Raw genomic sequence first — 27573 nt, 5'->3', positions numbered from 1 at the left:
CGCGGGCCCCCCAAAAATAAAAAATAAAGGTCGACCCTGGGGTGTATGGTTCCTGGGGCCAATAGAGGCCACAGGAGGGGGCCGGGCAGCCCCCCCTTAAAAAAAATATGTGGCCATACCCTGGGAGATGGGGGTCCGGGGCCAGGATTGGACACGGCCCCCTTCCCCTTTTGAATTTTTTTTTAAAAAAGGGGTCAGGCCCTGGGGATGGGTCACCAGCGCCTAACAATAGGAAAAAGAAGGGGGGCCACACAACCCCCCTTCTAAAAAAGGATTATATAAAAAGACCAGCATCATGCCGGAGGTCCTATCCCTACCAGCAACACTCTGCAAATGCGCCCTGTGGCGTGTTTTAAGTTAGGGAATTAATTACCCTTCAGTACTGGGGGATGCTGGGGCCAAGTAGCTCACCAAGTAACTCCAGTATGTGCCACAAGGCTGCCTTGCAGAGAGGTGGTCCGAGGCCATGCCCCTTTTTACACCTCTCCGCAACAAAGCTCTGTGGCGCTTAGTGGAGGTACCAGGTGGGCTAGTTGGACCCCAGGGACCCTCGGTACTCAAGAGGATTTAATCCCCCAATTTACAATGCACCAGGGGGCGTGTTTGCACATTGGTGCAGGGAGGAGGCTTGACCTGATTTCACAAGTGTGCAAACGCACCTTGTGGCACATTTAAGTTGGAGGATTAAGTCCCTTTCAATCCTTAGGGTCCTTGGGGGCCAACTAGCCCACCAGCTACCTCCAGTAAGCGCCAGGGAGCTGCATTGCAGAGTGGTGGTCTAAGGCCATGCCCCCTTTTTATACCACTCTGCAACACAGCTCTGTGGCGCTTACTGGAGGTAGCTGGTGGGATAGTTGGCCCTCAGGGACCCTCAGGATTCAAGGAGACTTAATCACCCCACTAAAAACACGTCACAGGGCATGTTTGCACATTTGTCACATTTGGCCCGGCCCACGACTCCGCACCACAGTGGAAACGTGCACTATGGCACATTTTAATTAGGTGGATTAATTCCTCTTCAATCCTGAGGGTCCCTGGGGGCCAACTAATCCACCAGGTACCTCTTGTAAATGCCACAGGGCTGTGTTGCAAAGAGGTGCTCCGAGGACATGCCCTTTTTTACGCCACTTTGCAAACGCAGCTTCTGGTGTACTGCTGGTGGGGCATGAGGTCCTCGTGTGTCCTGAGGACCTCAAGACCGAAGTGGACTTCATCCTCTGTGCAGCAAGGGGCATGGCCTCAGAACACCTCTCTGCAGTGCAGGTCTGTGGTGCGTACAAGAGGTACCTGATGGACTAGTGGATGTACCTGGTGGGCTACTTGGCCACCAGGGACCTTCAGGATTCAAGGGGACTTAACAGGGATGTCATAGTTAGAAATTAGCATTTAAAAAACAGTTGAAATTCGCTGAAAAAAACATAGGTTTCGGTACGTTATAGTTAGAAATTAGCATTTTTAAAAACTTAGAATTTCACTGAAAAAACCATAGGTTTCGGGGACGTTATAGTTAGCTTGGCATTTCACTCTTACAAAACCATATAAATTCCAAGCAAACTTAGGCAAAACACATATTTTAATCAAGTTTGTCCTCCCATGACATGTGAGGGGAAGATGCTGCCATCTTTTCAAAAGGATGTTCACTTCCTTAGAGACTTTTGCCAGATTTATTTTGGGCAATTCTTTTAACTCTTGTGTTATAGTTATTCCTAGATACCGTATATCCTTCGATACCCTGACCCCCTGGACTGTCAGATTCCAGGTCATAACTTCGGTCTTGGTGCTATTGACCTCAAATCCAGACATTGTCCCAAAAGTCTGCACTTCTCAACATAGTTCTGGGAGGGCTTGGTTAACATTAGATGTAAACAAAATGAGGTTGTCAGCATACAAGGCTAACATCCTTGGAAAGCCATTTGCTAAAAAGGGGAGTATTTATTTATTTTGCCTTAGACTATGAGCTAAGGGCTCAATATATAGATGAAAAAGAATAGGAGACAGCGGGCTTCCATATCTAGTGCTGCGCCCTATTAATACTGGAGCTATAAGATTGCTGTTCACTACGATTTGAGGTTGAGGAATTTTATTACAAAACGTAAGGACCTCTCTAAAGGTCTCATCGAAACCAAAAGCCTTCAATACTCTACTCAAATAGCACCAGTTCACTTGATCGAAGGCTTTTGCGGTGTCCAGGGTGATGATCGATAAAAGTGTATTGAACCAATTAGAGTACAAACTAGATCTTTCATCTGTCACCCAGGAAGGAAGCAGTTCTGATCATCATGGATTATTGACCCGGCGATTTTGCATAAACGAGCATTCAACACTCCAGTGAAGATTTTATAATCACAGTTCAATAGTGATATTGGCCGGTAAGATTGGCATTGTGTAGGATCTTTCCCAGGCTTTAAGATTAGTTTGATGACTGCCTCATTCCATGAATCCGGCAGCGGGGAAGAACCTCTCAGTATATCATTAAACAGTCTTATCCAAATAGGAATTACATCTTCTGCCAATAGACCATGAATCTCATTAGGGATCAAATTTGAGCCAGCTTCTTTACATTTCTCAATTTTATTAAAGGCAGTCAGAATTTCACTCCCAGTTATATCCTGGTTAAGCATTGATAAGCTGTCAGCATTCAGATTCGGAAGCTGTTTTCTCTCTAGCCACTGATCTAGGGCAGACTCATTCACCACTAAATTCTCCCGGTACAAGTCCTGGAAGAATTTACTGAAAGCCGATTCTATCTCTTCTTTATCGTCTGTATACTGGCCACCGTTTTCCAATCTGATCTTTCGGATAAAGTTCTGAGACCTAACCATTCTGCTCTTCATTGGTAGTAATTTCTCACAATTATCTCCCTGAGCAAACTCCCTCATTTTGCTTGCGTCCCATTTCTGTAACATAATCTCTTCCATTACCAGTCTATATTCCTGCTGCAGATCTTCAACCTTCCCCGCTAAGCTTTCTCAGTCCACCCCCTGAACATGCCCGACCTACAAGCTTGCTTCAGCTGTTATTAGCCACTCCTCTAATGAAACTATCTTTTCTTTCTCCGATCTTACCCAGACCGCAGCAGCACCCTTCAGAATCCCTCTTAACCAGGCTTTGAATAAATCTCAAACAACGTGTCAAGGAGCTGAATCTAGGCTTTGATTAAAAAAGGCGGCTGCCTCCATTTTAATCTTATCCGAGATGTCTGGTTCCAAAAGCAACCATCTATTCAAGGTCCACCTTCTAAGTGAATGCCTTAAAGGGAGTTCGATATGTAATCCTATTCCTCCATGGTCTGATAGATGAAGCAACTATCAAAGGGGCTTCAAAATCGAACAAAGAAGAACTACAATTATTCAAAGGAGTAGTGTCATCTTTGTTTGGGCCATAATAACAAGCCAGCATATAGGAAGTACCACAACTTTTTATTTCTACAACCGCCCATCACCCTTTTGCATCTACTTGTAATGTGCATATTTCTATTCCGGAATTTGCCTTAAGAATTATAGCAACCCTTTTAGAGCAACATTGTTGGTCTGTAGCTACAAGCTTATCTACCCATCTTTGTTTATTGAACAATGCTAAGCATTGCGATCTTAAAAGGTGCATCTCCTGGAGCCTAAGAACTTTAGCTGAAATAGCCTTAGGATGTTGAAGGACCAATCACTGTCTCATTTTGACCCTTAAACCATTCACGTTCCAAAATATTATGCCCATACATTCTCTTCCCTTAGGACTCGCCCAATCCCCCATCATAGATACTTCTGATCAAACTACATCTACTAGTGTTAGTTATATACAATGGGGACAGTTTTTTCTTTTTTTTTTCTTTTACCCCAATGATCCCCACCACCACTTGTGCATCCCCCTTCCCACCCCATATCCTTCCCTGGGAGCCCTCCATGACTACCCTTTGGCAACTGACAATTTGAGCTGCTGTCCACCACCCATGTAATTTGCCTCATAAGAGAAAACACTTACTCCCATGCAAAACAATATAGAAAGATTTTAGCTAGTTGAACTAGTTGATGACTTATTATTGGACAAAAACTATATGCCTCCTCTGGAGAATGAAAGTTGTACATTGTGTTGGCCCACATCACTTTGAGGAAAGCAGGAAACCTTAACTGAACTTTGAGCACCTTTTTCTTTCAGGGGATCTCTATCCATTTGCCCAACTCACATCTTCTGTCTTCCATCAATCGCGAGATGTCGGACCTTATTTTAAATGACCAGTCTTCAATCTGAGTGCTTTTCTGTTTAACGGCCACCTCTATTAAGGGTGTACGATTGTATGTACACCAGGATTTTTCAAGGCTTTTCGAGGCTTTTTCTGACCGGGATTAAGTTTAAAAGGATCCCGATGTACTTGGTGGATTTCCATTTCCCAAACTGAGGTAGAGGCAACTCGTGAAAAGGCTTTTCTCAGAAAGTCTATTACAAAAGCATTGACATTACTCCCTTCTGCTTCCTCCTTAATGTCAAGAATCCAAAAGTTATTCCTTCTGGAATTATTTTCCAACCTCTCCAACCTGTCTGATAGATCCTTTTCTCTCATTTTAAGCCTGACCACTTCCTGAAAATTATCTTTAATTTCTTACCTCATGTCTAGCACCTTATTTTCCAGGTCTTCCAAGCGCTGTGTAATCACTGACACATTTTTCTCCATATATATATATATATATATATATATATATATATATATATATATATATATATATATATATATATATATATATATATATATATATATATATATATATATATATATATATATATATATATATATATATATATATATACAAATGTGCGCACAATCTCATGTTTGCAAGTTGTATGTGGCCCCACCACTTTTACCTGTTGCCCCTTGTGTGCCTTCCTGAAAGGCACTTCTAGAGAGGCCACTGTGAATATTTACCATTTCCTTGTAATTGGGGACACTCGGCACATTTATATAATGCATTATTAACATGAATTGGCAGAGTTTGGATAGACCTGTTAAAAATCGTTTCAGGGTGATTACCAAAACTGCTGGAGTGTAGGGGGAAGCTCTTACACCTTGGAAATTGATCCTAATTTTGTATACTGGAACTCGTCATCCAGAGGACAGAAGCGTTTACTGCAGCCTGCTTGAGAATCGGAGTTTGCCGAAAGCAAGGGAAGCGGAATATATTGGACTAAACGGCGCCGTGTTCCCGGCCTCCGTCCTTCCGTGTTTTTGCACGCAATAACCACTCCTCGCTCCCATGCAGACAAGTTCAGAGAGTGGTGAGCTCCGAAGCATTACACTGCAGTGTTACTGGGCCCTCCTGGAGCAATATGTCACTTCTCACCGCACGTTCCAGCCAGACATGTAATGCTACATGACGGTTTCCGTGTTTTGCATCTGCTTATGTCAGGATTCCTTACTTTTCACCTTGCAAAATGCACAATGATGTGGCCCAAATCAACACGATGCGTGTGCCACCTTCCAGCGCACCTTCAAAGATGCCTGGGATGTGCTGGGTGTGCTCTTTTTCATTCATCAAACATGACAGTTTCTGTTGGCCACGGTGCTCTGCGGCTCCTTAGAAAGAGCTTTCAGGTGCATCTGTGCAGCCAATATTCTCAGTGAATGAAATAAGACGTTTCAAACATAATATTTATGCGCTGGGAAGAGTCATTGAATTTGTAAACTGAAGGGAGACAGGCCTAGCTCTGCTGACGGGGTGCCTTAGAATAACATATCCTTTTTTGGCAGCAGTTACAGAAAAAAGGCTTTCTTTTGAGTAAACATTTCTGACTTCTCAGGTGGTACAATACAGGCGGCTAATCCTGGCTTCTGCTTGGATCACGGGCCGGTCTTTCAGCACAGGACATCAAAGGGACGGCTCAAGCCGAGAGTGGTAAGGCTGGTGCTTTGATCCCCAGCCTCACACAAAGCACCGGCCGTCTCATCCCCAGGCTTATAAAACTCATCAGTATTGAACCGCCTCGCCACTAAAAAGGAGGGCTGATGGCTGGACCTCTGTTCCTCGGCACGTGCAGTTCGCAGTAGTAGCGGCCTGCATTTTGTAATAATTCTCAGAAAAGATGACACTTCTCTCAATGATATAAATGGAAGCGGTAATTCATGCCCTGTAACATCTAAATTGAACTGTTGTAGAGCTCGGTGTCTGAGTCACTTTTCCTTCTAAATTTAACATTTGCATGCATCTTCATTTCATTTCGTTTCACATTTGGGGGGCAATAAAAGATTCTGTAAGACAATAATTTGCCGGATTCGCCTTCTTATCCCGTCTATGTGTCAGTGTAAATGAAACACGCATTTGCAATGCAATACGTCTCGCATTTAGGTGAGTTTAAGCTAATGGCGTTGTAAATGACAATGCCTTATATCTAGGTTTTAAAACCCAAAACATAAATAAAAGGCATTGCCATTTACAATGTAGTCTGGAATATTGAGTGTGGAATCTTGAGTTACCAGAATTTGGAAGCCATAATATCGGCCAATGTGTCGAGGAGGTAAATGTATATAAGCATTGGAGATGCGGCGAGAGCAAGGTAAGTGGTTTATTCATTCATTTATTTCATATCACCTAACCGGTTGTCTGTCAACTTCCACTAACCCCCACTGTAATGTTGGTTAATAACTACTCGAGGCAAGTAGTGCGGTTGCAACTCTTATTTATTTGACAATTTAAGTAATCCGTCCGAGGAGCGCCGGCCGGCGCTCTGCTCCGTGGTTTGCTCAGCGCGCTCATGATGCGCGCGCAATCGGCGCCAACATGGCCGCCTACGTCACGTCAACGTGACGTGAAAACAACTAGACCGCTACATATCTCCCCCTTTTACCAAACCCATGTTAAGTCACTCACAGTTCGCAGTTTAGCTCAAAGTCTCGGAATCTGGCAGGCCTTACGACTTGTCTTCCACTCCTGGTCACCTTACCAATATTCTCTCGAGCCCCTTGACTCTGCGTTTCCTCTTCTTCTGTTCCTCCGCTCATCGCTCCCTCACTGTTCATATTCCCTCTCGGTCTGTCCATCTCTGCTGCTGGAGTCTCACACCCTTCTTCACCTTCTTGCACCTCCCTTGCACCTGCTTCGTCCCTTTTTTCACTTCCACCAATCCTATTCTCTTCATTCATGTCGTCCATGTCTTCACCTTCCGAGTACCACTGTCCCCATCTCAATATCTTGTTGCACCGGGCCATGCGGTCCTGCGACCACACGTTCCCATCACTGAGCAGAGCTGCTCGATCGTAAACTTCCATAACCTGCATCGGCTTGCTATATTTGCTGTCTCCCTTTCTTTGTAGGGTGGCCAGCTTTACTCTCACCCACTCTCCTCTTTCTAGATGAGTGTCCTTCACATTCCTCTGTTTATTGTAGTTGTTGGTGTAGATGGCTTGTGCTCTTTCCAGATTGGCCCTTACTACAGCCGGAGACCACTCACTGGTTACCACCTTCTCCTTCCAGATCCTGTTGTCATGCGTGAAGGGTTCACGTCCTCTCAATATTTGAAACGGGCTGTACCCCGTGCCTGTGGGGGTTATTCTGTAGGCCCACACCATGTTCTCCAACGCTTTCTTCCAGTCCTTATTGCTGGCGATGGCCGCTTGTATGGCCCCCATCACTACTCTGTTAAATCGCTCCACTAGACCGTTGCCCGCTGGATGGTAAATGGCTGTGTGCTTTGTGGAGATGCCATTTCTTTCCATGAATTGTTTCCATCTTTCCGACGTGAACTGTGGTCCGTTGTCACTTAAGATGGACTTGGGAATTCCTTCACGGGTGAACGTTTCGGATAGAAACTCCAGGATGTTCTCAGTGTCCATGGATTCGCTCACTTTTATCTCTGGCCATTTGGAGTAACGGTCTATGAGGACACACACATATTTCTGTATGCTCTGGTCATCCAGCACCGGTCCTAAAATGTCTATTGACAACTCTTCCCATGGGTTTACGGGATTGTCGAACTTTCCAAGAGCTGGACGTAGTGGCCTCAATGTTTTGTCGGCCCCTTGACATTGGGGACACTCTCTGACATGCCTCTCTGCTCTTACGTCCATACCTGGCCACCAGTAATTCTGTTTCGATCTGGCCTTGAGCTTCCCTATGCCGAGATGGCCTTCATGTAATAATTCCAGCAGCTTGTTGATGAGATTCCTTGGGGGGATTACCTTGTATCCCCGGTAGATGAATATGCCCTTGTCTCCTACTGACAGTTCCTCTTTCACTTCATAAAATGGTTTGAGGTTGGTTTTCACCTTTTTCTTATCTGGCCAACCTTGTATGATGTGCGCCCTTACTTCTTTGAGGTCGGTGTCTTCCTCATACGCTTCAGTCCATTCTTGTATGCTAATTATCTTCTCTTGGTCCTCTATGAGAGCCACCATCTCTCCTCTGTCAGCTGGGTCTTCTTCTCCAGGCTCCATGGCCGCTGCTCGACTCAAGTAGTCCGCCACTCGATTCTTGTTTCCAGGGATGTACTCTACATCATATCTGAATTCCAATAACTTTAAGGACATTTTCGATATCCTGGGTGTGGCGCTGGCATGTCCGCACGATGTTAGTACCTTCACTAACGGCTTGTGGTCCGTCTTGAGCAGGAATCGGGTACCCCATAAGAACTGCCGGAACCTCGTCGTGGCCCACACTACCGCTAGCATCTCCTTTTCGATGACGCTGTACTTGCCTTCAGTCTCCGTCAATGCTCTGGAGGCGAAGCTGATTGTCTCCATGTCCCCTCTTCCTCGGTCTTGCATCAGTACTGCGCCTAGCCCTTTGTCGCTGGCATCGGTGATGAGCACGGTGGTGCCTTGTGGGTCATACCCCTTGAGTGGTATGGCTCCCGAGATTTCCTTTTTGATGACTTCAAATTCTGCTTGGGCTTCCGGTGTCCACTGAAATGTTGTGCTCTCTCTGGTCAGCAACCTCATGTTGTAGGTCTTGGACGCGAAATGTACCACGAACTTGCTATAGTACTCCGCCATTCCCAGGAACGACCTGACTTCTTCCTTGTTCTTGGGGGGCGGTGCTTCAGCGATGGCCTTCACGTTCTCCGTCTTGGGGGTGATCCCCTGTTGTCCAATTTCATGGCCTAAGTATGTTACCGATTGCAGTCCTAACCGACATTTCGACCATTCTGCCGTGAGACCTTTGGCTTCCAGTGTTTGTAGTACTTTCTCTAGTTTCCGGTCATGATCTCTCCTATCTCTCCCCATCACTAGAATATCATCCTGGAAGTACTGTACGTCTTCGCAGTCTCTGAATAGTTGGTGCATCATCTTCTGAAAGACTGCTGCCGCCGAGGCTAGTCCGAACGGCATGGGACAAAATCTGTAGCACCCAAACGGGGTAATGAACGACGTTAGGCTTTTGCTGTCCGGGTGCAGTGCTATCTGGTGGTAGGCTGAGGTAAGGTCAATGGTGGAGTACCACTGAACCCCTCTGGTTTTGGCCAACATCTCCTCTATCCTGGGAAGGGGAAATTTCTCCACCACTATGTTTTTATTTAGTTCTCTCAGGTTCACACAGAGCCTGACCTTTCCGTTGGGTTTCATTACGACCACCAAGGGCGCCAGCCATTCGGCGCATGTGATTGGTTCTATGATGCCCTTCCTCTCCAGATCTTGGAGTTCCGTCTGGACCGCTTCCCTCACTGCAATGGGCACATTTCTCACCTTATGTGCCACTGGAATGGCTCCTTCCTTAAGCACTATCTTATGTTGAAATTTTTCCATTTTTCCTACTGTACCCCCAAACACCTTCGGGTAGTTCTTCTTCCATCTGTTCTTGTCCGGCCATTCCTCCTGTTCTGTGAGAAGAATTTGTTCCTTCCCTCCTGGGTCGAGTTTTATACCTAGATTGCCCTGGTCAAGCCATCCTAGGACGGAGGGTCCTTTCTCAGCAACATATAGTTTGCACCACGCTGATCGGCCCCTGAACTCAAACAGTAGGTGTCGGAAACCTAACATGGGAATGCGATCCCCATTGTAGGTGACTGGCCGTATGTCTAGTTTCTCCAGATCTGGGCCCAACTTGGGTTGGAACTCTTCTTCCCACACTGCTCTCTGTACGATGGTAAATGGAGATCCGGTGTCCGCCACTACCGTGATGGTGATGCCGCCCATGGACATCTCTAGGACTGGTTTGGTTGATCTCTTGCCGTCTACGCTCAGCACCTGATCGTATATGCATAAGACGGTGACCACTTCTTCCTCCGTGGCTTCCTCAAGGTCTTCTTCACTTTGGTCAACGTATTTCACCATTCCCTTCTGCTGTTTCTTCCGACATACCTTCTCGTAGTGACCTACAATTCCGCAGTGCAGGCATTTGGCTCGGAATGCTGGACAACGCCTGTCGTGGGCTTCATGGGACCAACTTCCACACCTGTAGCACGTTTTCTTGTTCTCACTGCTCGCCTGTTTCCCTTGCCATCTGTTGGTCCCTTTGGTTATGGGTTGTTTGTTTCTTTGGTCCTTGCGGTGATCCTCTTCCTGTATCCTGTTCACCATGGTTGGGGTGACCACCTCTTTCTTGGTTGCATTGGCGCACCTCTTTGCGAGTTCCGCCCTCTTCACTATGACCAGTACTTCTTTGAGTGTGGTGTCACCGCTTGCCCACAGCTTGTCTTGTACATTTGCGCTCGTGGTGTGCATGACCACCTGGTCCTTTATGAATTCATCTTCCCACAGCGCGTACTTGCACGGGGCTGCCAGCTTTCGCAATGCTGCTACATACTCTTCGATGGTTTCTCCCGCCTTTTGTTTCCTTTGCTGGAAGTTATATCTGTCCACTGAAACACAGATGGTAGGCGATATCGTTCATCTAGGTCCTCCACTGCATGCGCATACACATCGTCATCTGTGTCTTCTCTCTTCTTCGGTACAAGACTCTTGTATATTCTCAGTCCTTCTGGTCCTAGATTTAGTAGCAGGATGCGTTTTTTTCTCTGAGGAGTAAATTTTTCTTCATTTTCGTCTTCCAGGACCCCTATGAAATTGTCTATATATTCCTTCCAGTCCTCCCACTTCATCAGTGGGTCTCCGGGTTTCGGTAGGAATTGCACCGGTGCAATCGCATACCCCGCCGGGGTACTCATCTTCACTTCCTTGGCGCCTGTACCGTCGGTGGCTTTACCCGGGGGGCTGCCTGGGGTGTTGTTATTGTTTCCTGTGTGCTTGATTCTCTGGGGGCTCTTGTTACTAGACCCCCTTTCCTCCTCTTTGGTAGCCAGCGCAGCGCTCCCTATGCATGGATATATAGGAAGGTGGCACGTGTGCTCTTGGCTGTCTTGTGGATCGCGCTGTCTATGTGGCCTATTTGCAGCTCATGTGCTGTGCTGTGGCACTGCCACGCTCCTCGGGTTGCTCAGTACCTCAGATCGTCCGCTTATGGTTGGCTGGGACGTTTCCCCGACCCCTCCGCTCCAGGCAGGCCTTTCTGGTGTCCAGGTGGGCCAGGAGAACTTGTGTGCGTGTCTTCTTTCACCTCGTGGGGGGCCACGTGGAGTGCTGCTCCTTTCTGTGCTCCCAGCGTCGGTCTGGTCGCCTCTCCCGACCTCGTCGCCACTGTAATGTTGGTTAATAACTACTCGAGGCAAGTAGTGCGGTTGCAACTCTTATTTATTTGACAATTTAAGTAATCCGTCCGAGGAGCGCCGGCCGGCGCTCTGCTCCGTGGTTTGCTCAGCGCGCTCATGATGCGCGCGCAATCGGCGCCAACATGGCCGCCTACGTCACGTCAACGTGACGTGAAAACAACTAGACCGCTACACCCACCTCACGGCTCATACCTGTGCCAGCCGCTACTGGACATTTTGCTTTAGCATCACAGTTGTTGGCATCTGTGCATGCCTACCGTGTACCCGTCTGGTCAGGGGGAGGAAGGGCCTCACTACGACTACTGCCATTGTGACAAGATACGTTTACGGTGTGTCATGGTTAGTTTCACATGGTTTACCCTCACTTAACACTTTAAATAGGAAACGTTTCTAGATGAAAAACTAGTTTAAAGAAAATTACGAAAAAACAGTTGCTATACAGTAGAAGGCATTCGCCGATGGGACTGAACATTATTAAGGAGGGTAATGCTGTAGCAAAGTGTAAACTGAGACAACACAATTAATTCTGGTAAACACCCATCTTTTCTCTTCCGGACCACCACTACCCAATGATAATCTAATAAAAAATATATATATACATATATATATATATATATATATATCCCAAAACGATGCCTGTGTATAGAGGAGCCTCACACCAGGATACTCTTTGCCACAATAAGCTTTAATGGAGGGGTTAAAGCAGGAAACACAGCAGCAATGCCTCACAAATTGAAGTTCAGCCTGACGCATTTCGGGTTCACTCCACTTTCTCAAAGGCCAACGAACTGAAGAGCCAGCGGCACAGCACTTGATAGGCACCACTTAATTGTCAGACCACGCCTTCGAAGGCGTGGCCACTCCAGTGGCACGCTGGTCTTTGTAGTGCTCTGTATTTCTCCAGTGAGCAGCTGTGCAACCGCCCCCATAGTGTCCAAAATAAAACCACAGTGGGCCCTGGGACATGGCTTGAGTCCCCGCTTACACAGTCTTCCTCCAACAGCCCGGCTCCTGTCCAATAAGCATCAGTGCATTACAAGTCGCTGCTGGAGTGCTGATTCAACACCGGGGCTCCACTGCGGCTCAGGCAAGCCGCCATTAATCCCAACACAATGCCTGTGTATAATACAACCAAAGTAGTCTCATCGATTCCGCCAGGCCACTAGGGCCGCCCAGATCTTATTGTGGCTAGAGCTGTCACAGGCCATATCAGATTCACTTATATATATAATATATTTCAGACAATCAGAGAATATGGGGGGCAAAGGGTTCTTCCAAGCCTTACATATTTCCCGCCTCGCTAAGACCATCACATAGAAAATAAATTTGGTTGCCAATTCATTAGACTGATATTCTGAAACTATACCAAATAAGATTATTATAGGAGTGATAAGAAATGTTATTCCCAATACATCAGTTATAAAGTCTTCTATTCTGGACCAGAAATCAGTGAGTCTGGGGCAATCCACAAGCATGTGAAGGTCGTCTGCGTCAAGAGCTTTACATCTTGGGCAACAATGTTCTAAATTGGTGATCTTAACCAATTTTTTGGGGGAGATGTAGACTCGATGTAGAGTAAATAGGTGATTTCTTTTAAGGGGTGCCGCTTTAACTACGGTATTTTACACCGTAAAAGAATCGGCCCACATGATTTTTAGGTTGCCCTCTTCAGCAACTGTTGTCCCTACCCACAGCTTTAGAAGTTCCTGTTCAGTAATTCCATCTGAGTCTAACATGGCCTCATACCAAAAAGATACCTCTTTCTTCCATTTCCCCTTTCTGTTTACTAGATCTAACTTGGATTCAAGAGTTTCAGGGGCCCATGATATAGTAGCCCACCAGGCTGACAACTGATAGTATTTGAACCTAGTAGGAGTTCCTCCCGTCATCCTAGAGATGGAATCCCAATCCATTAACTGTGTATTGTGTTGTAGGTCCCCCCAATGTGTGATACCTGCCGCTTTGAGGGGATTTGATATTTGATCTTTAAGGCATTCCGGTGTCCCTGGAGAATCCCATACAGGTGCTTGAAACACAAAATAAGGGATTCCCAGTTTTTTCCTAATGAATACCCAGTTCTTCAGGACAGTCTCTAAGATCTTTAGCCTTACTTTCTTACAAAATCTGGGATCACCAAACTTATAAAGGAAATATTCATGCCCTTTGGGCATACCCTGTAGTAATGCCTGAAATAATCGGACCAAAGATGACATATCAGCTTTATCTGCCAGCAACCGAAATTTTTTGAAGTGAAATGAGTGGCAATAGAGAAGTAAGTCTGGCAATACCAACCCCCCTACTTTGAGTTTTCTCCTCAGCTTTTTCCAGGATATTCGGGGAGATTTATAATTCCAAATAAAGGTACCGATTTTAGCCTGTATTTTAGCGATTTCTTTGGGGTGAAAACTCAAAGGAATAGCATTAAACAAAAAAGTAACTTTAGGTAAAATAACCATTTTTACTAAATTAACTCTACCAAAAATATTTTGAATAAGACCGGACCAGCGCGAAAGGAGCCACAGACCTCTTTAAGGATTCTATTGAGGTTAATTTTTGCTATATCTAAGATATCTCGCGTCAAGACAACTCCAAGATATCTCATCTGTGGTTTGCTAAGGTAGATGTTACTTCTTGGTGCCACTGCATAACCTCTGTTTTTTCCTTATTTATTTTATATCCGGAGATTTCCCCAAAAGTTTCCGCCTGTTCGAAAAGTCAGGGAATTTAAATCTCCGGATTAGTAGTAAACATTAAGAGATCGTAAGCATATAATGCACATTTTAAAGCTAATTGATGTAAAAAAAAAGGTTTTATCAAGGGATCTGATCTTAACTGTGTAAACAAAGGTTCAATATATAAATTAAACAATAGGTGGGAGAGGGGACACCCCTGTCTTGTGCCACAAGATGTCTGAACCCAGTCTGTAAGGGTTCCATGGACCAGGATTCTAGCCCTTGGGTTTAAGTATAGGGATTTTATGGATGATATGAAATTTTCCGAGGGGCCAAATCCAGCTAAAGCCTTCCAAAGATATGGCCAGCTAACCTGGTCAAAAGCCTTAGCGGCATCTATTGCTACAATGGTTAACGGGAGTTTCCTGTTTGTAGCATAATCTATTGCAGCAACAGTCTGGAAAGTCAATTCATTTAGCTGCCGCCCAGGCATAAAACCCCTCTGGTCTTCATGTACTACAGTTTTAATCACTTTGGCCAATCTCGCCACCAATACTCCTGCAAAGATCTTATAGTCGGTGTTTAGTAGCGAGATTGGCCTATATGATTCGACTATTAAAGGATCTTTATTGGGCTTCAGAACCAAGGTGACTGTGGCTTCTAACCAGGATTGAGGGATAGGTTCTCCGGTCTGATATATTTTATTGAATAAGGAAGTTAGGACTGGGACAGTGATGTCAGAGCTTATTTGGTAAACTTCTATCGGAAGCCCATCTGTGCCTGCTGCCTTTCCTTTAGACATTTTTTCAGTTGGTTATGAACCTCACCTTCACTGATGGCTGAGCTCATGAAGACACTATCTGCTACCGTTAACTGTGGTAGGCCCAGCTGCTTTAGCCAATTGACTGCTCTTTGAGTCAGGGCTTCCCTTTCTCCGGTATAGAGGTTTTGCATATATATACCCTGGCTTCTTCGGAGATCTGATCATTGTCATAGGATATGTCACCAGAACTATGTATTTTTAGCCCACAAATGTGCTTTCTTACCCTATCCATTCTGGTTTTCCATGCCAGTATACGTCCACATTTTTCTCCATAGGAGAAGTTTTGTAGTTCACTCGCATCCCACCTATCCTTGATTATTTTACCTAGGTTAGCCTGATATATAGCTTTTAATCCCTCCAACTCTTTCTGTATAGCCGCCAGATTCATCTCTTGCTCTAGTGATGCTAGCTGAAGCTGTTGTTCTTTTAATTTTATTTTGGATAGAGATTCCTCCTCTGCTTTTCTCCTAGTGTTATTTTTACCAGCTGTCAGTGCTGTAAAGATACCTCTTATATAGGACTTAAATGCTTCCCAAACTACTTGTTCGGAAGCAGTGGCAGAATTAAATCTGAAATACTCAGCAGACTGTTTCAGCACACACTCTTTTACGTCACTTTGTAAAAGTAAGGATTTTTCAAGAGTCCAGCATTTTATTTGTGACTTCTGAGAAAACTTAACTATTAATTCTACTATGGAGTGGTCTGATAGTATAGCTGGAATATAAGAGGTAGAAGCGATTGACGGGAATAAGGCTTGGTCTATAAGGAAAAAGTCAATACGCGAATGATGTTTATACCTATGACTATAGAAAGAGTAGTCCCTATTATTTCCATTCTTAATTCTCCAAACATCCAAAAGATTAAAATCCTTCATGATGTTTTTCAGCTCCCTTTTCGATTTATACACAGGGGAAGAGATGGCTCTTGAGGTACGGTCTAAATTCGAATCAAAAACTAGGTTAAAATCACCTCCCAGGATGACAGGTAAATTCACAGCAGTGAGACTGGTTTTCAAGTTCATCAGGGCTTCCGGGGAATCTTGATTAGGCCCATAATACGCTGCACAGGCTAATCTGATTTTATCTAAGGTCAGAGACGCTGTCAACCATCTACCTGAGGAATCCGTCTCGTATTTTTCTACTCTAATCCCGCAGTGTGCCCGAATAATCATTGCTACTCCCCTGGTATTTCCGCTTTGCCTAGAACACAGTAAATCTTGGATCCACCTTTGGTTTTTAAAAGCTTCTTTACCTTCAACTGGTTCCAAATGAGTTTCCTCTAAGAGGATGACATGGGCCCCGGGTTTGTTTAAGTATTCACAGACTCTATTTAACTTCTTTCCATCCTTCAAGCCATTAACATTCCAACTTATTATTTTATTGGTTGTACTAGACATAATATTGGAATAGAAGCTTCATGCATAGCTCCACTCTGGGCCAAATCCTCTGTATTGGAGGAGTTTGCTTCATATTTGTTTCAAGTTTTCTGGTTCTATGAGGAATAATTTTTATTTTTATCCACCCCCCCACCCACCCTTCACCCCCCCTTGAGGACCCCCCCTCTTGGGTTTTGGCGATCTCGTCGCCATTGAGAGCTCAGCCCCGACCTTTGAATCTGCCTCATTTCATGCTTTAGTACATGTTTGTATGCCTTCACCCGTTATATATGTTCATCACTTCATAGGAAATTATTTATTATTATTATTATTATTATATATGAGTTTATTCAGCACGCAGCTACCCGTAGGTTTCCCAGCGCTAGGAAAGCAGAAGCAGAGGAGTGTGAAGGAACAAGGTTACAAAGAAAACAGCCAGGTCTTCACTCCTTTGTGGAACTTGAGATAACAAGTTTCCGACCGCAAAGGGACGGGTAGCGAATTCAAGAGCGAGGGCGCCAAGTAGGAGAACGAACGCACACCAACTCTAGCCCGCTTGAAATGGGGAACACAGAATCTGCTTTGAGTTGAGGATCTGAGGGTGCGGGAGGGACAGTAGAGATGGACTAAGGAGGATAGATAGTGAGGGGATTTTCCAGCTTTGATGCGATGCATGAAGCATAGTGCTTTAAATTTGGACCTAGACTTTATGCGCAACCAATGCAGGCTGCGCAGGGAAGCAGAGACTGGGGCAGTTCTAGGCAGATTGCAGAGTAATCGTGCAGCCATGTTCTGGACCACTTGGAGCTTGCGGGTGACCTCTTTGCAGGCACCTAGTAGAAGTACATTCCCGTAGTCCAGCCGAGATGCCACTAAGGCCTGGACTACTGACCTCTGGGTAATTGAGGGTAGCATCCATGTGATCTTCCTCAGCCACCTGATGATGGTAGTACAGATGGCTGAGACTTTGACCACATGTTGCCTCATAGATAACTGATTGTCAAATAGGACCCCGAGATTGCGTGCTGTTGTTGCTGGGACTGGCAGCAGTCCCATTTGCTGAGGCCAATGTTGTGGGCCCCATAGAGTGGAGTCCGGCCCAAACAAGAGCAGCTCCGTTTTATCGCCGTTCAGCTTCAGTTTGTTAGTCAGCATCCAATTGGTGATATCAATAAGCCCAGAATGAAGAGAAGATGAGGGAGAGTGTTGGTTGGAAGAGAGAGAAAAGATGATTTGAGTATCATCTGCGTAAGAAAAAATAGATAACCCAGATTGTTCATCAAGAAAAGCAAAAGGTCTAACATAAAGGTTGAAAAACAAATGACTAAGAATAGAACCTTGGGGAACACCATGAGGGGAATTATGAACAGAGGACACAGAGGAGGGGGAGAAAACCTGAAAAGTGCGATCTGAAAGAAAATTGGAAATCCAGGCAAGTGCGGAGCCATCGATACCAACAGACTTCAGGGCAGAAAGAAGGATGGAGTGGGAGACGGTGTCAAAAGTGGCACTCAGGTCCAAAAGGATGAGTGCCACCGTCTCCCCTCCATCTACCTGGCGTCTGACGGTCTCCGTGACACCCAAGAGGGTGGACTCCCTGGAGAAGCCCGCCCTGAAACCTGACTGGGAAGGATGAAGGACGTTCGCCGATTCAATGTGAGATGTTAAGTGACGATTGATATGTTTCTCCAGCACTTTCGAGAGGCAGGGAAGCAAGGAGATGGGTCGAAAGTTGGCTGGGTTGCTGGGATCAGCATTAGCTTTTTTTAAGAGCGGGACCAGCATCGCATGCTTCCAAACATTAGGGACAATAGCCTCAATGAGAGAGGCATTCAAGAGAGCCAAAATGGGATAGAGTGAGGAGGTGGCTAGGGTACAGAGAATCTAGGGGGGCATAGGATCCATGGGAGAACCGGATTTGATCCCCGCCAGCAGATTCAGAAAAGAAGGCATAGAGATGAGTTCCCATTTATCTACCAGAGGAAATGAGGACCATGCAGAGTCTTCCTGAAAAGGACGTTGGTTTAGGCTCTGCATGGAGGAGCTGGATGAACAAGGTGGTATAGCTCCAAAGCCAGCGTAGATGTTGTCAATTTTCTCCGTAAAGAAGTCAGCCAAGGAATTACATTGCATGGTGTCCAAGCAGGGGGCTTTGGGAGCGCATGATGAGGAAATATAAATTTTTGGTCATGTTATGTTCCCTAGCGCGTACCCCACCGACTCCATGTACCAGCTTAAAGTGCATGTAACTTCCCTCCTGTGTCAGCTATGAAGACGCAAATATATTTGCGTCCAACGTTAACTTGTCCTCTTTCAGATCCACCCTGAATGGATTATATAGTCCGTTCCTAAGTATGCTATGCCACCGTCTTTTTGTAGTGTACTTTACATGTTTTTTCTGCTTTGGCAAAGTAGGCCCTGAATTTCTGCCATCGAGCCTCTTTTCTGGCTTTTGACTCTGACAGCCTCTGCCCAGGCTACCTCTGTACCCGTGAACTCTGACTTACTTCCAGCGCGGCCCCTCGCGCTCAGCTCAGCCTGCTTTCTGCCAAGACTGACTATAACCTTCGAGTTATCTGTTCCGCTCCTCGAAAATGCATTCCTGCCTACTAGCTTCAGTAAACATCCTCCCCAGCTGCAGAGCCAAAGGGCCGACCCGTCCCAATGCAAGTAATTCATAGCCTCTGTTACGATGCTTCCATGGAAGGCCCCGTGCCCCACTTAGGCGCTTATACACGCATCCACAGTTAGCATAGAATAGCTCTGCCCTAGAGACCTTTCCGCCCAGATAGTATGGTTCCTAAACATCAGATATCAGATATGATAGAAGTACAAGTTGATCTGACATGCCAGACTTCTGTCTCTTTCCGTCAGTGTAAATGTCAAGTCCCCTGCACCCCTCCAATCACACGTCATGCAGCTGCGCGCGCATCCAAGCTTCCGATTTCTGCTGACATTGCAACTTTTCTGTTAGCGCCACCCCTTGGTGCCACCCACTTGCGTCACCTATCAGTGACGTTTCTAGCACACACCTCCAGTTCACGCCTCTTGATTACGTACTAGTACCACGTGTATACTGTTATCTTGTCTTCTCTCAGCTGTTACGCCTCTTGCACTGTTGCTTATGATGTGAATTAAGTATATAAGCTATGTATTGTCAATAAAAGGTAGCGCGCTCTATCCCTTCTGACACCCCTGTGGTGGTCAGAATCCGATATCCTGGTCATGACCATTCCTTTATGAGGAATAAAACCCTTAGAAACTCTAACACCACGGACTCTGGTTTTTTTCTTTCCGATCTGAGTTATTATTGATTAAGTACTTACCTGCATAGAAATTAAGAGAGTAAATTAATTATTTACGTCATTTTGGCGCCCGAACAGGGACCCCTCCCCCACCTCACGCGCCGGTTGGCGCATTGCAAGCTCTGTCCCCTGCCATCAGTTAGATGGAACCAACGCGTACCGGCAGGATTTCCTGCATCTCCCTCTCACCAACGGAGGTGACGAAGACTGCGATCAGTGCCCAGACGAGGCGGTGAGGAGTGCGGAGGATCCCGACCAGAGCCTAGCCGAAAGAAGCAAGGTCCGAGGTGTCAAGAGGCCCACCAGGTTTCCGAAGTTTTCCGAAGTTTTCCGAAGTACCGAGTCGAGTCCAGTCGAGTTTTCCGAGGCCTTCTGTTTCCGTGCTTCCCGGTGAGTACCATTGCTGGGACGTATCTAGACGGGTTTGGGTACACAAGTCTGGTCTGCACTGTTTTTAGGCAGTGTATCTGTACTGTTTAGCAGTATATCTAGTATTCCGAATTTCTGCACTGTTACACCAGTGTATCTGTACTGTTTAGCAGTACATCCAGTATAGAGGGTAGTCATCTATGTCTCAAATGTCTTCTAATGTGATTAATGTCGTGGTATGAATGTGACAGTTTAATGTGCATTATTGTGTTTCTTGTATAAAGTAGCTGTAACCAGTATTAAGTAGTAAGGATTGAGTATTCAGTAATAAGTAAGCAAAATGCCGTTTTTCAACAAGTTAAAGCAGATAGGAACTAGGAAAGGGATACTGGAGGAAGAAATTCCTATTCCCCCTAGGGACACTCCAGGTAACTTTATGTATCATAAACATGGCATAAATGCCATATTGTATCTAGACTTATGGGCCGATTATACCAAACACCTAGACGAAAGACACAGATGGCCTGTTACCGGGACATGGGATGCCGAGTGCATCATGAAGGTAGAAGAAGTATTATGGAAAAAGAAAGCTAGACAATCGCAGAAAGACGCCATAGAATTCTGGCGTAAGGAATCACATAAGCGTGCTGAGAAAGCACTCCGTAGAGAGGACAGACTTAAAGAATCAGAAAAGGCCCAAGAAAACGAGTTAGTTACTGAAGGGATCCGAGTAAAAACAGAACAAATAGACCGTGCCCGAAACAATCTCGTAAATGGTATGTATCTCGCGGCCGAGGGTACACCTGAGGCCCTATCAGAAATACCGAAAAACTTACCACCACCATTAGTTCCAATTAAAGTAATGCATAAGACTACTAAAGACATATTCCTAAATTCTTATCTAGAGGATGTAGCACCGGCTTACACCAATCTGCCTGTTCGTGCTTTGCCTAATGACAGGGACGGAGGTGGCACCCCGCCCCCGGATCATGTCCCGCCAGTACCACGACAGACCTCCCCCGCTCCGCCCGCTCCGCCACTTCCCGTACCCAAAACTGACCTACCGAAACCACATCTACCTGATCCTACCAAACGACAAATTCAAGTTCAGATCCAGACTCCGCAGGGAGATAATGCCCAAGCATCCGCCTCAGGAGGTGCGACCGCGGGTCTTCGGACCCCGCCATTAACACACAGATTCAATCTCAGGGATATGCAGAGTCCTCTCACGTTCAGGTCACCCCGCCTTGACGCATTAAAGGAAAACATTTCAGTTTGCAGATATGATCCAGTACCCGGAAAAAACGATCTAATGATATTGGCATCACTACGGTTAAGATCTGCTACTGATATCTTGCTATGCTATGTAGGGATGAAGGACCGTCTAGATAGGATATATGAGTTTGTTCAGACAGGGAAAGACCCTGATAGTATCAAGGATGCCATGGAGAAACAGAAAGTTGACATTCAAGCATAGATACTACGATTTTTCATAAATTGCCTAATAAGAGAACGAGACAGGCCTGGAACAGATCAAAGTGAATTAGATGCACTAAACAAGTGGGGTCAAAATATAGCCGACGGAAAACATGACAGGGGGACTTGCATAGCCAGTATGTACAAGAAAATTAGAAAGGCAGTGATAACGGCACACCAGAAAGGGAATGACAAAGCTTCCTCCGAGGAGGAAGAAGAGCTTGAAGAACCAGAAAGGACTCCAGATACTATAGCGTATGTAGGTAAGGGAACTTACCTTAGGAAAGGCATCCGTCCAGAAAACAAGAGAGTTTTTCTCTCTGCTTTAACAAACCCAAATTCTTCTGAACACCAGTTCCAGGAGACTGATAAAAGACTACGAGAAAGAATGGGGTACCATGTACTCAATTCAATGGATGAACAAGAACTAGCCCGGTCAGCCATCTTATGGGCCGAAAATCCGGACATATATAATGATGATACCTTAGCACAGACGTTTCTAAACCTTTCCCCAGACGAACAGAAATTAGCAGGTGTATACATGATTCAGCACCTACTTACGAAATACAGAAATAAACATTCCGATCCAGGTCCCTTACACGAAACATTAGAAGCACTACTTATGGATAGATGGAGAGGTTTCAGTACCAAGTTAATACAAATAATTCTAGAACAACGACAGAAATATAACACTTTCATAAGCTCTGAATATGTTCCGGCCCCGCCTCCAGAAAGGAAAATGTACCACATGCAATGCGGTAGTGGCATTGAAAGTCAGAACCCCTTACGAGAAGTACACCCAGTTATGGGTACAGATCACACCTTGAAACGTGTATATGTGCACACGCCACTGACTAAGTTAGAACTGTTAGAAATGAAGAAACTAGTTCCGTGTCATGATAAAGACCCTGCAGGTTTTCACAGAGAGCTTAAAGACATGCTACTAATGGGGGATTACACGTATGATGATATCATGAAAATGTTAAAAGTACTGTTGCCCACGGGCATTTACGAGAAATTAAAGGAAAAAGAATGGGAGGTGGGGGACACAAAGATTGCATGGGCAGAGATAGAAGACGAAGAAAGCAAACGGGTCCCAGGGGTAGGCCTTGGGGACAGGACTAAAGCATTACCCGGATTAATAGTACAGGTTCTGCCAAGATTATTGACAACTAGAAAGGAAGATTGGGACGCCATCTCGTCCTGTAAACAGAAACATGATGAAGATACTAGTGACTTCTATTCCAGATTTGAGAAATGTTTCATTATAAATAGTGGCCTACAACCGAGCAGCGAATCATATCCACACCTTTTCGTATCAAAATTAGTAGAGAATTCCCTACCATTAGTCAAAAACAGAGTGTACAAAGTTGAAAGTACTTGGCAGGCAAATACGCCATCCCAGATGTTACAAATGTTACAGTATCATCAGAACAGAATTAGAGAAGAACAAGATCAGGAACAGAAACGTATGAAAGACACAAAGATGAAAATGTTAGTAGCTCAGACGGTCCCAGCCGACGGTCAGAGAAAAGGTGGGACCCAGACAAGTCACACTACAGCTCCCGTTAAAGGGACATGTAATTATTGTAAACAGCCAGGTCATTACGCCCATGAATGCCCAGTCCTGAAACATAACATTTCAACAGGTAAAACTAAACAAAGACCGCATCCGCCTAGACAAGATCAGGTCCAGCAACAGACCTCACAAAATGTACAGCCAATGCAGAATACACAGCCTATGCATGCTCCATCTCATACAGCACAGACAGTAGCAGGACCACAGCCCATTGCCGCGACTCAGCAAGTTTCGCAACAGATGTACCAGTATGCCCAATCTGCGTATCCAGATTACCCCCGATATACATGAAACAGCCTAGAGAGGGAAGGTGGTTTGCCTCTTATTGAAATTCCTGTAGATCAAGAAGGTCCTTATGTACACAGTCACGTATTGGGAAAAGACAGAAAGTTTTTAATTGACACAGGGGCAAGCCGCACTACAATCAGTCATAATGAAGTCCCAGGGGCACCCCTCTCAGGCTCACAGAATGTTTCCCTTGGTTTTTCAGGACAGCCTATTGTAAATGAAGTATCGGAACCAGTACCGTTGGCTGTGGGTCCATTATCACGAGTTACAGATTTGCTACTTACGAACTCATGCCCAGAAAATCTGTTAGGAATTAAAACACTGAAGGCTCTAGGAGCTATAATATGCTGTTCCCCGGAGGGAGTTAGACTCTTCCTACGGGATTTCAAGGGTCATTATGTTTTACGAGAATTTGATGTCAGATTGAAAAATGTACCAGATCACCTATGGGCAAAAGGCCCAGCTGACGTAGGTTGTATGCATATCACTCCATACCGTGTTACACTCAAGACAGGAGTTGTTCTACCCAGAATCAGACAATACAAGTTACCACCCGATGCTGTAGTGGCTTTACTGAAAATCATTGAAGAGCTTATTGCCCAGGGAGTGGTCGTAGAGACCGACTCCAATATCTGTAATTCACCCATTATTCCAATTCTTAAACGTACTGACCCCAATGCACCGCCAGTATATCGGCTGGTGATTGATCTTCGAGAATTGAACAAATGCATTGTACCACAGTACCCTGTGGTCCCCGATATCTCTTCCCTATTGACTGCTATTGATTCAGAAGCAACGTTCTTTACTGTAATTGATCTCAAGAACGCTTTCTTCAGTGTACCTATTGATCCGGAGAGCCAATATCTCTTCGGATTCAGTTTAAATGGACGAAGTTTCAAATTTTCCCGCGCACCTCAAGGATTCACAGAAAGCCCCAGCATCTATAGTCAAGCACTGAAAAGACAACTAGATTGTATTCAAATGCCAGTTAACACCGCTTTACTGCAATACGTCGATGATCTACTGATCACCGCACGAAGTGAGCCCGAATGTGAACAAGCATCATTGACAGTTTTACATTTTCTGGCAGACAAGGGACACAAGGTGTCTCCTTCGAAGCTACAATTCTGTGTTCAGCAAGTTATATACTTGGGTCACTTGCTGTCCAAAGTGGGGAGACAGCTCACTCCCGATCGCATTCAGTTAATTGTAAACATGCCACGACCCCAGACACAAAAGGAAGTGCGGGCCTTCATAGGCCTCACCTCGTACTGCAGACAATGGATTCCTCAATATGCATTTCTAGCTAAACCACTCATCCAGTTAACGACGCAGGAGGCAGCAACTTCGACTGCCCTCCCTTGGACTCAGGAACATACACAAGCCTTTGAGGAATTAAAGAAAGCATTATGCCAAGCACCAGTTTTAGCGACACCATGTTACAGCAAACCGTTTACACTTTTTGTTACAGAAGGTGACGGTACAGCATTGTCTGTCCTCACTCAAGATCAGGCAGGTTCACATAAGCCTTGCGCTTATTTTTCAAGTACATTGGATTCAGTAGCCCAGGCACTCCCTGCGTGCTTAAAGTCAGTAGCAGCGACAGCGTTAGCAATAAGACAGAGCGATTCAATTGTTTTAGGCCATCAGTTAACAGTACAAGTACCACATTCTGTAGAGGTTCTTTTAAACAGAACTCAGACTCAACACTTGACTATAGCACGACTGACAGGTTACGAATTGACACTATTCCAGCCACACATAGAAATCAGATGCTGCAGTATCCTGAACCCAGCAACACTGTTACCTACCATTATGACAGATCCAGCTCCGCATGATTGCATAGAGATCATTAATGCAGTAACAAAGCCCCGACGAGATTTAACAGATGTTCCATTGACAAATCCAGATCTGACACTTTATGTGGATGGTTCATGTATAAGAACAAGTACAGGAGAGTTAGTGGCCGCATATGCCGTGACCACTGAAACTGAAGTTAAAGAAACACATCGTATTGATACACTGTCTGCTCAAGCGGCAGAGCTCATCGCTCTGACCCGAGCCTGTATTCTAGCCAAGAACAGAAATGTCAACATATACACTGATTCCCGTTATGCGTTCGGAGTTGTACACGACTTCGGCATGTTATGGCAAGAACGAGGTTTCCTGACCTCTCACGGTGCCAAGATCCAACATGGCCCTCTCATTCAAGCACTGTTAGAAGCAATACATCTGCCTTCAGGCATATCCGTCATGAAGTGTAAAGCACATACTAAAGTCACAGATTCTGTTTCCCAGGGTAACGACCTGGCAGACCAGACAGCAAAACATACAGCACTGACTCACACTCAGACAACTGATATAACAAAGACAACAGGACCTACACACTGTATGACAGTCAGGGATCCCACACTAGATGTTATCGACATTCAGACACATGCTACTCCAGAAGAAATAAAGAAATGGATTGAACAAGGAGGGATCCAAACAGATCAAGGTTGGGTGACGAAGGGAAAATCTACATGGTTTCTCCCTGACTCTATGGTTCAAGTCATGATAAATACAGCACATAGCCCAGCACACCTAGGAGAGAAAGCGATGTTAGACAGTTTACAAAATATTTGGAACAATAAACACTTACGAGCAGCAGCAAAACAGAAAGTGCGTACTTGCATGATCTGTTGTCAGTTCAATCCAGGTAAAAGCGTCCCTGTAGAGCAAGGTGGATTTCATCCTCCCGATCACCCTTTTGAAGTCCTCCAGATGGATTATATCCAGATGGACCGTTGTCGGGGATTTAAATATGTTCTCGTAGTTGTCTGTGCTCTGTCCCGCTGGACCGAAGCATACCCAGTCCCCGATTACACTGCTCCGACCACTGCCAAGCAGCTGGTTCGTGAATTCTTCCCACGATACGGCTTGCCTCGTGTTGTGTACTCAGATAACGGTCAGCCATTCTCATCTGCATTAATGAAAGAAGTTTCTTTATTATTGGGATACCAGTGGAAATTCCATTGTGTCCGACATCCCGAAGCCGCAGGCCTTGTAGAAAGACATAACCAGACACTAAAGATCCGCCTTGCCAAAATATGTCAGGAGAAAGGGGTCGACTGGATAGTCGCCCTGCCCGTGGCACTATTCTACATGAGAATGGTCGCCCATTCGAGATCAGGGCTATCCCCGTACGAGGTGGTCTTTGGCAGACCACCGAATATGTGGGGGACGCCCATTCCGAAAAAGATTACTGATGTTGATTGTAACATGTTGACAGATTACCTTGCCTCCTTGATGTCTGCACTCCAATCATGTCGTTCACAGGTTGCCGCAGCCTTCCCTGACAACACTGATGTAAAGCCACACGACGTCCGTCCTGGGGACATCGTACTAGTGCGAAATTTTGATAGAAAGAGTCCGTTGGAGCCCCGCTGGAAATCGCCGAAGACCGTCCTTCTCACCACGAGGACGGCCGTGAAGATCGAGGGGAGGAAGGGGTGGGTTCATACGAGTCATGTGAAAAAATTTTTGGGACTGAAACCTGATCGAGACTCGTCCACCCCCACCAAAGACTGTGTTGAGCCAAAAGACTTTACAGAATCTGAACGAGAAAAAACTCCCCAAGAGGAGTATCGCATGAAACTCCGATCTAGCAAGTCAGACAGTTTAATTGTTTAAGTCCTCCCCTAGGTGAATCGGTTAAATAGTTTCTGACATGTATCCCCTAGATCGAGATAGAGAGAGAGAGAGAGAAGCCAAGAAACGTACATACTGTAAATCACTCCGTAGTCACTGTATAGTGACACTATTAATCATGTTTATTCTGAGTATTTTAATTATTGTTGCTAGCATCCTTTTACCTATCTACTACCCTATTTTCAAGCGTGAACAATCTGTTTACAATATATCTGCTGAACACACTTTTAGTGAGTTACCTCTACACAAACTTTCCTACAGACTTGCGCTGCGCAACAACACTTTTATTAGTATGCTACACCATTCTCATCAAACTAACAATGCTACAGATTGCTGGATATGTGGCCGACTCCCTCCCTACCAGAATTACAAGGGAGCTCTGCCCCTCTTTCCGTACCCGTTCACTCACAATG

This window comes from Lissotriton vulgaris, chromosome 2_1 (genome assembly GCF_964263255.1).
Source record: "Lissotriton vulgaris chromosome 2_1, aLisVul1.2, whole genome shotgun sequence".
Classification (NCBI taxonomy): domain Eukaryota; kingdom Metazoa; phylum Chordata; class Amphibia; order Caudata; family Salamandridae; genus Lissotriton; species Lissotriton vulgaris.
The sequence above is the reverse complement of the archived record's forward strand: the minus strand, read 5'-3'. Positions refer to the sequence as shown.